Source organism: Sparus aurata, chromosome 22 (genome assembly GCF_900880675.1).
Source record: "Sparus aurata chromosome 22, fSpaAur1.1, whole genome shotgun sequence".
Taxonomy (NCBI): Eukaryota; Metazoa; Chordata; class Actinopteri; order Spariformes; family Sparidae; genus Sparus; species Sparus aurata.
In genome coordinates, this window is record NC_044208.1 from 15,762,939 (window position 1) to 15,772,559 (window position 9,621).

The window sequence follows — 9,621 nt, forward strand, 5'->3', positions numbered from 1 at the left end:
ATTCACACATTGATGGCGGAGGCTGCCATGCAAGGGGCCAACTGCTCATCAGGAGCAATTTGGGGTTCAGTATCTTTCTCAAGGATACTTGCTGGGGGGAGCCGGGGATTCAAACCAGCGACCTTTCGATTACTAGACGACCCTGAGGAATTAAGTAAGGTGGTTCAATGCGACAGTTGAAGAGCATCCTTGAAAAGAGTTTGAATGTCAGTTAAAGAAAAATGAGATGAATACGGTTCAAATGTCAGTTGGAGAGTAAGTTAAATAAACAGTGACAGTTGAGGTGGCAGATGAAAAAAAGACGTTGAAATGTCAGTCGAAGCGTAGGTGAGGAACAGAGCCAAGAAGTTCTGGTTAAGGTGGAAGTCTTTTACTTTTAGTCTAGAAACATAGAGACGTCAGTTGAAATGTAACAGGACAGACGGCGAAGGTGAAGGTGAAGGTGAAGGGTTTTTTGTTGGTGTTGTTGTTCAAAGCTGAGGCGTGAGACCTCAAAGGGTTTGAAGTGCCAGTCGAAACAGTAAGCACTTACAGGAGTGGAAATCTCTAGATGAAAAAGGATAAGCGAAGGAGAAATGGCAGTTTCTGTTCCAGTCTGATTTTTTTGGTCTCAAATATGCTTTCCTTGTTAAATAAAGGTTAAACAAAACTAAATAAAATTGAAAAAAAGGGTGCATTTTCTGGAAAAATGTAGCAGCCGTGCAGTGCGCAGGCCACTGAAAATTCACAGTTGGAACATACTGAAACTGTTCAGGATGCAGTTGAAGTGACAGTAGAGACACGGTGACTGAGAGAAGTTGAAATGTGACTTGAAATAACAGTGCTGAATTATTTGTATATATTTTACGTGTTAGCACTGGATTAAGTTGAGGCTGAGGTGGGGTGTTAAAATGTCATTCAATGTAAAAACTTGACCTCGAAGTGTCAGTAAAGTTAATCTCCGGAAAAAAAATTTGTGGATGCTTAGTAAGAAAGAAAGAAAGAAAGAAGACAGATTAAAGATTAAAGTCAGTTGAAATGTAGAGTGAAGTGCAAACAGTGAAAGCAGTAAATTGCGGAAGTCAGGAATTTTTTTATTGTTTTGCAAATGTGATGACCTGAGAACAGGAACGGTTGAAAGTGTCAGTTAAAATGTAATCACTGAAATGATTTGTAAACCAGCTGAAAATAACGCGATGAGGGCAGCTGAAAGTCACTTGATGTGTAACCACTGAAACCATTCTCAGTGAAGCTTTCCTGGTTGAAAATAGCCAGAACTGTTTTGTCAGACTTTTATCTAGTGTTTAATGCCAATGTCATTGAATTATTACATAAAACATGTTACTTAATGAGTTCACCAATAAATGAAAATTCAGTCATTATCTACTTACCCCCATGCAGATGGACGGGAGGAGTTCTGTTGGTTGCAAAACATTTTTGGAGCTTCACAGGGAAACGGCGTTGCAGAATCCTCCTTTAGAACTTGAAAACAAAAAACAGAAATGAAACAAAATGGCTCCACACAGCTTTTCTAGAATGATTCAAGTCTCCAAAGATACCAAATTGATTTGAAAAGAAAATATTTACACCCCCTTGAAAGCAGAAATCTTCACTGTAGTTGCTAAGCTAAAAGCGTTAGCATGCCTGCCGCACATCGCCTGTGTAAAAAACATATTTTTTAAATGAATGTGGGATCTCGTGTTCTTCAGGAGACCCCAGATCAGCTGTGTGGTGCCACTTTATGGTTTGTTTTTTTACATTTAAAAAAAAGTCCCCATCGACTTCAGTTGTTTAGGAGAATGCTGCAACGCTTTGAAGCTCAAAATATGTATTGTGGAGTACCTAAACTTCACGAGGCTGTCGGGCGTGAGGTTGAGCAGATTATACCCAAATTTTAATTTTTGGGTGAATTTATCCTATAATTCTCTGGTGTCTAGTATCTAAACATAGGGCACAACAGGAAATGTAAGCTCTGTTTGGCTTACAAGAGTTCAATTTTGGACTCCTGATGCATCAATCACGATTAAATGTTCACATGAAATTCCAGTTATTGGAGTAATGCTTCTCAGCGTGGAGATGAAATCCAAGATATGTCTCCACATTAACATAGTCACTGATCTCATCCGATGTTTGTTTAGTATTAGTTTTTCGGGGGAGTTTTGTCACCACATGATGCATCAAATCTCTGAAACTCGTGTTTGTCACATACTGTCAGCACTTACAAAAGTTTAGACAGGAAATCGACTTTCCATCCAATAAATCAGAAAACAAACAAAGCCGTGCAGTCACAGTGTGACAGTATTTCAGAGGGAGGCACCATAATGCATCGACAGACTGGACTGACAGTTTTGTTTTTTTCTTTTCTTGGCTCAGACAGTTTGCACAATGACGGTCACACAGCCCGAGCATTAATGAACGTTATTTTGGAAAGCGGTGTCCGCCCTCGGTCAAGGTCTTGCACATGCAATTAAACCACCTAATGAAGGTAATGAAATAGATTCAAAATGACAAGGGAGATAATCAGCCCGTCGAGTTTCAGGAGGTTAGACACGTTTAAAGCTGTGTGTTGTGGTACAGCCGAACACACTGGAAGCTGATAAACATGCAGAAATAAGAGGGCATAGGTCGACAGGCTGTTGAATCCTTGGCAGTGGTCCTCCTTGCGATCTCTGGACATGTTGGTTTTCAAGCTGTTAAGTCTGCAGTAGGCCCATCTGTGCCATTCCCTCTTAAAAACCGTCAGTAGCAACATTTTCCCATTTCTTAAATCCTCAGCACTGAAAGAGAAAGGGAGTTAATGGCCAGATGGGATGAAATACAGGGAGTGAGGGGGCTGTCTTTTGCATATTAAAGACTAAAACAGCAATTAGTAAATGGGCTAATTTGTAAGTCAAACACTCTCTCCTGGGTCTTCACTAAATGAATGTATGTATGACAACTGGTTTCCAGGTTACATAAGGTTGAGATCTTCCTGCGCTGCTCTCTGAATGTGATACTGAGTCTGCACCTCGCTGAAGACAGGAAGTGGTTTGGGTCTTTCATCTGGGCCAGAGAATACCGCACCATGATCACTCATGTTTTCCATCCCGAGCGACTAAAAAGGTCTCACCACTTGACTGGGTTTGACATCAAAGTTTGACATTATCTCATATCATGTGTGTGATCTCTAAACAGATACACAAAACCACACACACACTCATCGCGTCATGTTTTCCACGAGCTGACATTTGTGAAGCAAAGATAGTCGGCACAATCCGGTTCAAGATCTTGCAATAAGGAGCAAATGGTTGTAAGGCGAGGTGTCTCATCCTGCTGAGCGTTCAAAATGAAATAATAAACATCTCCTAACATCTGCGATCACGTTATCAGCAACAGTCATTTTAAGAACAACCTGCTCATAATTTCCTATGACAAAAGAATAGAGAGATTACTGGTAATTATGGTGTCCTTCAATTTTCATGTAAGTGTAACAATTTAGATAGTTCAAACAAGGAAATTTGTTTATGTTTCTACTCTGAAATGTATTGAAAGTGAGAAGGTAATGTACAGGACAAACATATTATCTCACTGATATTTGATATGAGAACATCAAAACTGATTTTAACACACTGTGGCAAGTTGAACTCAATAATCAGATGATAACATAATACAAAAATAAAGTATGAGTTCGTATTTAGCCTCATGTTTTAATTCATGTTGGTCACTTTCTGGCCTGTTGACTCTCTTGCCAAGAAACAATAATAATAACAATTAACGAAAAGTGAGACCTAATAACAAAAAGCTGAACAGCCAATTCGAAAAATCCAAAATGTAGCAGCAAAAAGGGTGATAACAACATGGGAGAAACCCAAGAAACAAAAGCAAAACAAAAGCAAAAAAGTGAAGTACAAACCAAAAATAACGCGAGGAAACACACAACGGGAAGGTGGAACAGAAAGAAACAGGAACACAAGGGCAAAACAGAACAGGCGCATAAAGAGAGAGGGGAAGGCAAGGACTTAAAAACACGAAGGGTGATTAACTGATAGAACACAGACGAGGAGCGGAGGCGGTGGGAAAACAGACAAAGGAAGGAAATGAAAAGCATGACACTTGAGGACAGAACTTCAGAATAAAACAGGAAATAACAAAACCTATGACCCATACTGTTTAATCTAACTAAACAGCATGTTTGTAAGGAATTTTGGATGCAGTCAGGGGCTTTACGCTTGCAAAAATGCGAAGATGACATGAACCAAGAGGAAGTTCTTAACAGACTACTTAATTACATAAAGATGTTAATGAAGATGTTGAGGCCTTGTTGTTCATGGAGGAGTGTTCACAAAATCGTTACCTTACTCTCAACAGTAAGCTAATTCTCTCTCTTAGACAATCATTAAGATGTAGGTTAGCAGCTTTATCGAGTAAATACTGCTAACTCTATTATTATTGCTTGGCAGACATAGCTAACAAAAAGCCTTGAAAGTGCTGCTGGTGGGACTGGTGGGTCAGGTATTCTGATACACTGGTACTTAACCAAGTTCTGTCAAGCACAGTAAGTGTCACCCATAATCCTTTCCCCAGTGACCTCCCATGAAACACCTGGATAGCCTGCCTTATGAGCACGTTTTCATACTAACATTACATTTAGTTCAAAACACTGCTGTGCCTCAGTACAAACTCACAGAGCTGCCACCGTTTAAAGAATTTCAGAGTCCTTGTTTATAGCCAATAGGAGGAAATGTTTAAAATGGACACATCTCATTTGTTCTCCCAACCACATCATCTTCTTCAAATACAGAATCCACTTGTAGCAACTAATAAATGGTTTCAGTGGTTGTACCCTGCTTCAGCACTGGTTATGGTTAGAGATAAATTAGTCACCTTTGTTTCAGCTGGTTGTTTAATCTATTGACTGCTGAATCAGCACTCGGTTCTTCTACGAAGCAGCGTGACTTCCAGGCAACCTGTTAGCATCTAAGTTCTGCTTCATTGTTCCTGATAATCATCACGACCATGTCATCATAACGACCGCAAACTCCTAATCAAAACAGCAATCTCTTATCAGATAGTTTTCACATTTTGATGGTGCAATTGTGGCAATCCCTTTTATCTTCTATGATGCAACCAGTCATTCATGTTGTTTTATGCCCCATATTACTGTGATCTAACACCGCTGACACTTGTAGAAAATGATTGAGGATGTCAGCTTGACAAACATTTGGCCCAATGAAACAGGCCGTACAGGCAGAACCGGTTAAATTTACATAACTGGTCAGGTCGTGTTGCATCCAGTGTTTGAATTCCCAACAGATCTCTTGAAAGTTGTTCAAAGATCTGGAGACTGTCACATTACTACTGTGTCAAAACAAATACTGGAGTTATTATGTTTTTCAAACAGATATACTTTCTGTTGTGATGCCACTGGCCCTCTGATTTCAGATACCAACACGTTGGTATAATAACACAATGTCAGTATTTCAAGTAGATCTCAATAGACACGTAATTACTGTTCTGTAAAAAGGGGGTTGCATTTTGCTTTTAGCTTAGCAGCTGCAGTGAAGATTTCAGCTTTGAAAAGGGGGTAAATAACATCTTTTCAAATCACTGATGTGGGATCCGTGGGCTTCCGAAGACGAGGATTAATTTGGACGAGCTGTACGGAGCCATCTACTTCAGTTGTTTAGGAGAAAGCTGGCGATGTTTTGCTGTGAAGCTCCAGGAAAGTTTTGTGGACTATGAAGCTTTACATGACACTTTATCAGCATAAGGGTGAGTTAGATAATGATGAATAATTTTTTATCCCTTTAAAATACTGGAGGACAAGATACTGCCATCAAAACATACTCCATTACAAGTACAAGTTTGGAATCCAAAACTCTACTCAAGTAAAGCAAAGCACGTAGTTTAAGTTTTATTGGAAAATGAGAAAGATCGCTACTGAGCAGACCAGTGCGAGGGCGGACAACGCCAATACTCGGAGTGCTGTGGTCGGGATATGCTCTGACATCACAACAATCCGCGACTTCGTGATACAGATGCGAGTTGATGTAGCCACCAATCGGGAGGACATGGCGAAGCTAGCAGCGATAAAAGCTGCAGAGGAGACTGATGAATAACATGAAAATGCATTAAAGGGCTCTTACACCATCCCAACACCATCTCAACAAATAATAAATACACTGGACTTTTGCTCTCTCTCAATTGGATATTCTGACTTTGTGGCAAGCCTGGCTATAAGATGAGGCCATAAGATGAGACTGTTGTTCACTCATGATGGACTAATATGGACACATGTGCAGACACACATGTAATCTGTATGTACTGTCTAGAGCTTGAATTCAGCTCTGTATGCTACTGCTGTAATATGTTTTGTCAAAGGTCATAACAAAAGAAAAAAAGAGAAGAAAAGAAAAAAGTAATTTGCAAAAGACAAGAAAAGATCAGAATGAAGATTTTATACTGTGGGTAATGGGGGCGGGACTTGATAAGCTTTGGCTTCTCCCGCTTTTCCCTTTCGGCCATGTGTGTTGTATTATTTGAACAATGATGAAATGTGATGCTTATGAATTGACATGCCCGAAACAAACAACATAAATAAATAAAAATAAATAAATAAATAAATCAAAAGTTTAAAAATGTGCAAGTCACATTTCACTCTTATTGGATAATTTTACCCCGTTGGGCCTAATCTTTAACAACACATTGTATTTTAGAAAGTTTGTGTTTTGTCTGTGCGATCCTGATTTGGAAATTGACTTTCTGTCAGATAGTAAAAAAGCTTAGTATTTCCCTCTTAAATGTAGTGGAGGAGAAGAAGAAAGATGCATAAAGAGAGTACAATATGTGAGTAAATGTACTTAGTTACTTTCCACTCCAGTATGAAGGAACACTTTGTCCTACAATTTATCAAATAAACCTTAAACCACAGACTCTGGATATACAGTGTCAGGTAAATGTTATTTTATGGAGGTCAAAATAACAAATTAGCCTTTTAGAATGACACATTTTACATTTATTCTATTGATTTTATATGAATAAAACAATGATAACAGTAAAAGCAAGACCGCTTCATTGCAAAAAACACCAAACCTTTGAGTCTCTCGTGAAGGCAGGGGGTGCTTGTTCGCTTACCCTTCATCACAAGTGAAACAGGAGTAGCTGGGAATCCAATCTGCATCGGCTTTGATCAGCTGTGTCCATTTATAAATAACTGTACAGGGGGCTAATAATAGAAGCATTAATACATGCCCTGCATTGTTTCAGGTTGCCAATGAGGATAAATAGAGAGCTCAGATTGTATTTGGGATTTGAAGCCAGCGAGACCCTTTCAGTGCAACATGGGTCCTGTCATATGGGACGGTGCAGTCAGCCAACTTGGCACTTGCTTAATAGCACTCCTGCCAAAGACACCTACTTATTACCACCAATGATGTTACCGCCCTGTCTCACTCACAGGTCAGCTGTCTAACACAAGTAGGACAGTGTTTGTTCTTTCATTACAGTCTGGTTACTTTAAGCACTTCTCTGTGCTTTTAAAGGTCATTTGATATGAGGAAATATATACAGCTAATGACCTTTAATTTGTTTATTCTAACAAAGAACACAGTTAACCTCAGTTTGGTTAACCAGTTTTATTGAGGATGGTAAAGGAAACTTGCTTTGTCAGGCTTGTCTGGTTTTGTCATACGCACTTATGTAATACTGCCTTCAAGTGCTGTGGGAAATATCAATATAATCACTGGACAATTGGGAGAGAGAGTTTTTATGGTGACAGTTTATTCATAAAGTCAAACTTTCCCCGACTAAAGGCATATATGTGTGCCCTCGCTGTGAGTTTGGGCTGCCAGCCCAGTTGCCAGAGTAAATATTAGCAAACCACAGATATAATGACACTTTTATTTTATGACAAAACTGCACTTATGGTCTGTCTTGGTTTAAGTACAAAATCCACTTGGGTATTGTTAGGACAGATCGTTGTTTTGGCTTAAAATATCTGCTTTGGTCGCCACAAACATGGCAGAGGATGTGCTGACTTCCCATAAAAAAAAAGGCTTTCCTCACCAAACAAGGTGGAAATTTCTTCGGAGGTCTACTCAGGAATATCTGGCCTTCTCTTCTGTAACTCTACCACCCTCCCCTCTAAATCCTGATATGAAGGTCAGGTCATAAACATGTAATAGGAACCTGATATGACAACAGTGTAGACATGTCTGTATGGTACACATGAGACCTACAGTGTATGTATCAGTGGGTCGCAGAAATTTTAACTGACAACATTTGATCCTGGCGAGTGGGTTGGAGTTTGCATTGGTCATATATGTTCGACCTCCTTTCAAAGTGGCTGGACTAGTAACTGACACCTGAAGGAAAACTGGAAAGACAAAACCCCGTCACCAACAGTCACATCAGGGGAGGTGCAGCTGAAGGAATATCAAAATGTAGAAGTGGTTTGTTTGGTCATAAACGTGCTGATATTGTCTGACAATCTCAGCAGGCCTTCAAATGATTCATCTGGAAAAAGACTGGTAAGGAAATGAAATGACAGAGAATGAAAAGATAAAGGACCTGGAGATATTTCAGTTTAAAGAAACGCACCTGACTCTTATTGGCATTGATATGTTGTTGATTATCTTTTCTCCAAGGAGGTCGCAGTTTTGGTCCCATTAAATCCTTTTTCACAGCTGACATGTTGGGCTGTCACAGCACAGGTGTGACCAGTTGTGTTAACAATGGCTCCATTCTATTGGGTGTCCAATAAAGTCATGTCAGGGGGGGAGCATGCGCCTTACATGAGCCCCGGAACCAGTTCACCTAAATGGAACGCAGCCATCATTTATGTTATAAAGTCCACATGTGCTTTTCCTGCTTTAAGTTGAAATGTTTGTCAGGAGAAGGGTCTGTTGTTTGTCTGTTACAAGTATTCGTCGGCGGGATGTCTGAAAAACATAACAGATTTAATTTAAATGTGGTGGAAGGTCGGCTCATTGACTGAGGAACAGGGGATTCTGTTTGTTTGACTTACAGCACACCTGTTACTAAAACATTAAAGATGGCTCTGTTGTATTCTGGTGTTCCCGTAATCGATGACAGTTTGACAGAGAGTCTGTGTGAACAAGACCAGGACCTACTATTTTAGCACAACATAAACACAACATTTCTGCTGTATAATGACTAATACATGTATCTTGAAACTTGAAACAACAAACGGAGGCTTCATTTATTCCACCAAGGTGTTTGGAATTCAGAAAATTAGTCTCTATACCTGCTCTTTTATTTTTAATGGCTTGTTGACTTCTTAATTGTGTGTAATCGTCCATCACATTATTAAACAAAGTGCCCTTTACTCTAAATTAGTCGGGATATTAGGATATTTCAGTGTGCGATGCGTAACTGTTTATTTCCCTTGTATGCAACTGGAATGTACGTATCACCGCAGATTGGCTTTCAAACATTTGGTGGGTTCAGAGATGTGATAGTATTAAATGACTGAAATTCGCAGTCGAGCAGAAGTTAAAAGAGCAAGTGGCATTATGAACTCTGGAGTATAAGTCATCATGTGATCTACACTGTGAATTGAAAGAGTATTTACTTTGTGAAAATTGGCGGTGCGTCCATGTGGTGAGAATTGCTGAGGGGAAGAATAACGTGTTTTGTTTGAGT

The 9,621-nt window shown here is 39.6% G+C and overlaps 1 long non-coding RNA gene across 1 annotated transcript in view; it reads right to left on the bottom strand.

Moving 5' to 3' along the window:
- LOC115573959 (uncharacterized) overlaps nt 1–9,621 on the bottom strand; it is a 101,182-nt gene that overhangs the window by 12,698 nt on the left and 78,863 nt on the right. The window contains exon 2 of the long non-coding RNA XR_003982388.1: nt 1,371–1,461. This is a non-coding gene — a long non-coding RNA (uncharacterized LOC115573959). The remainder of the gene's footprint in view (nt 1–1,370; nt 1,462–9,621) is intronic.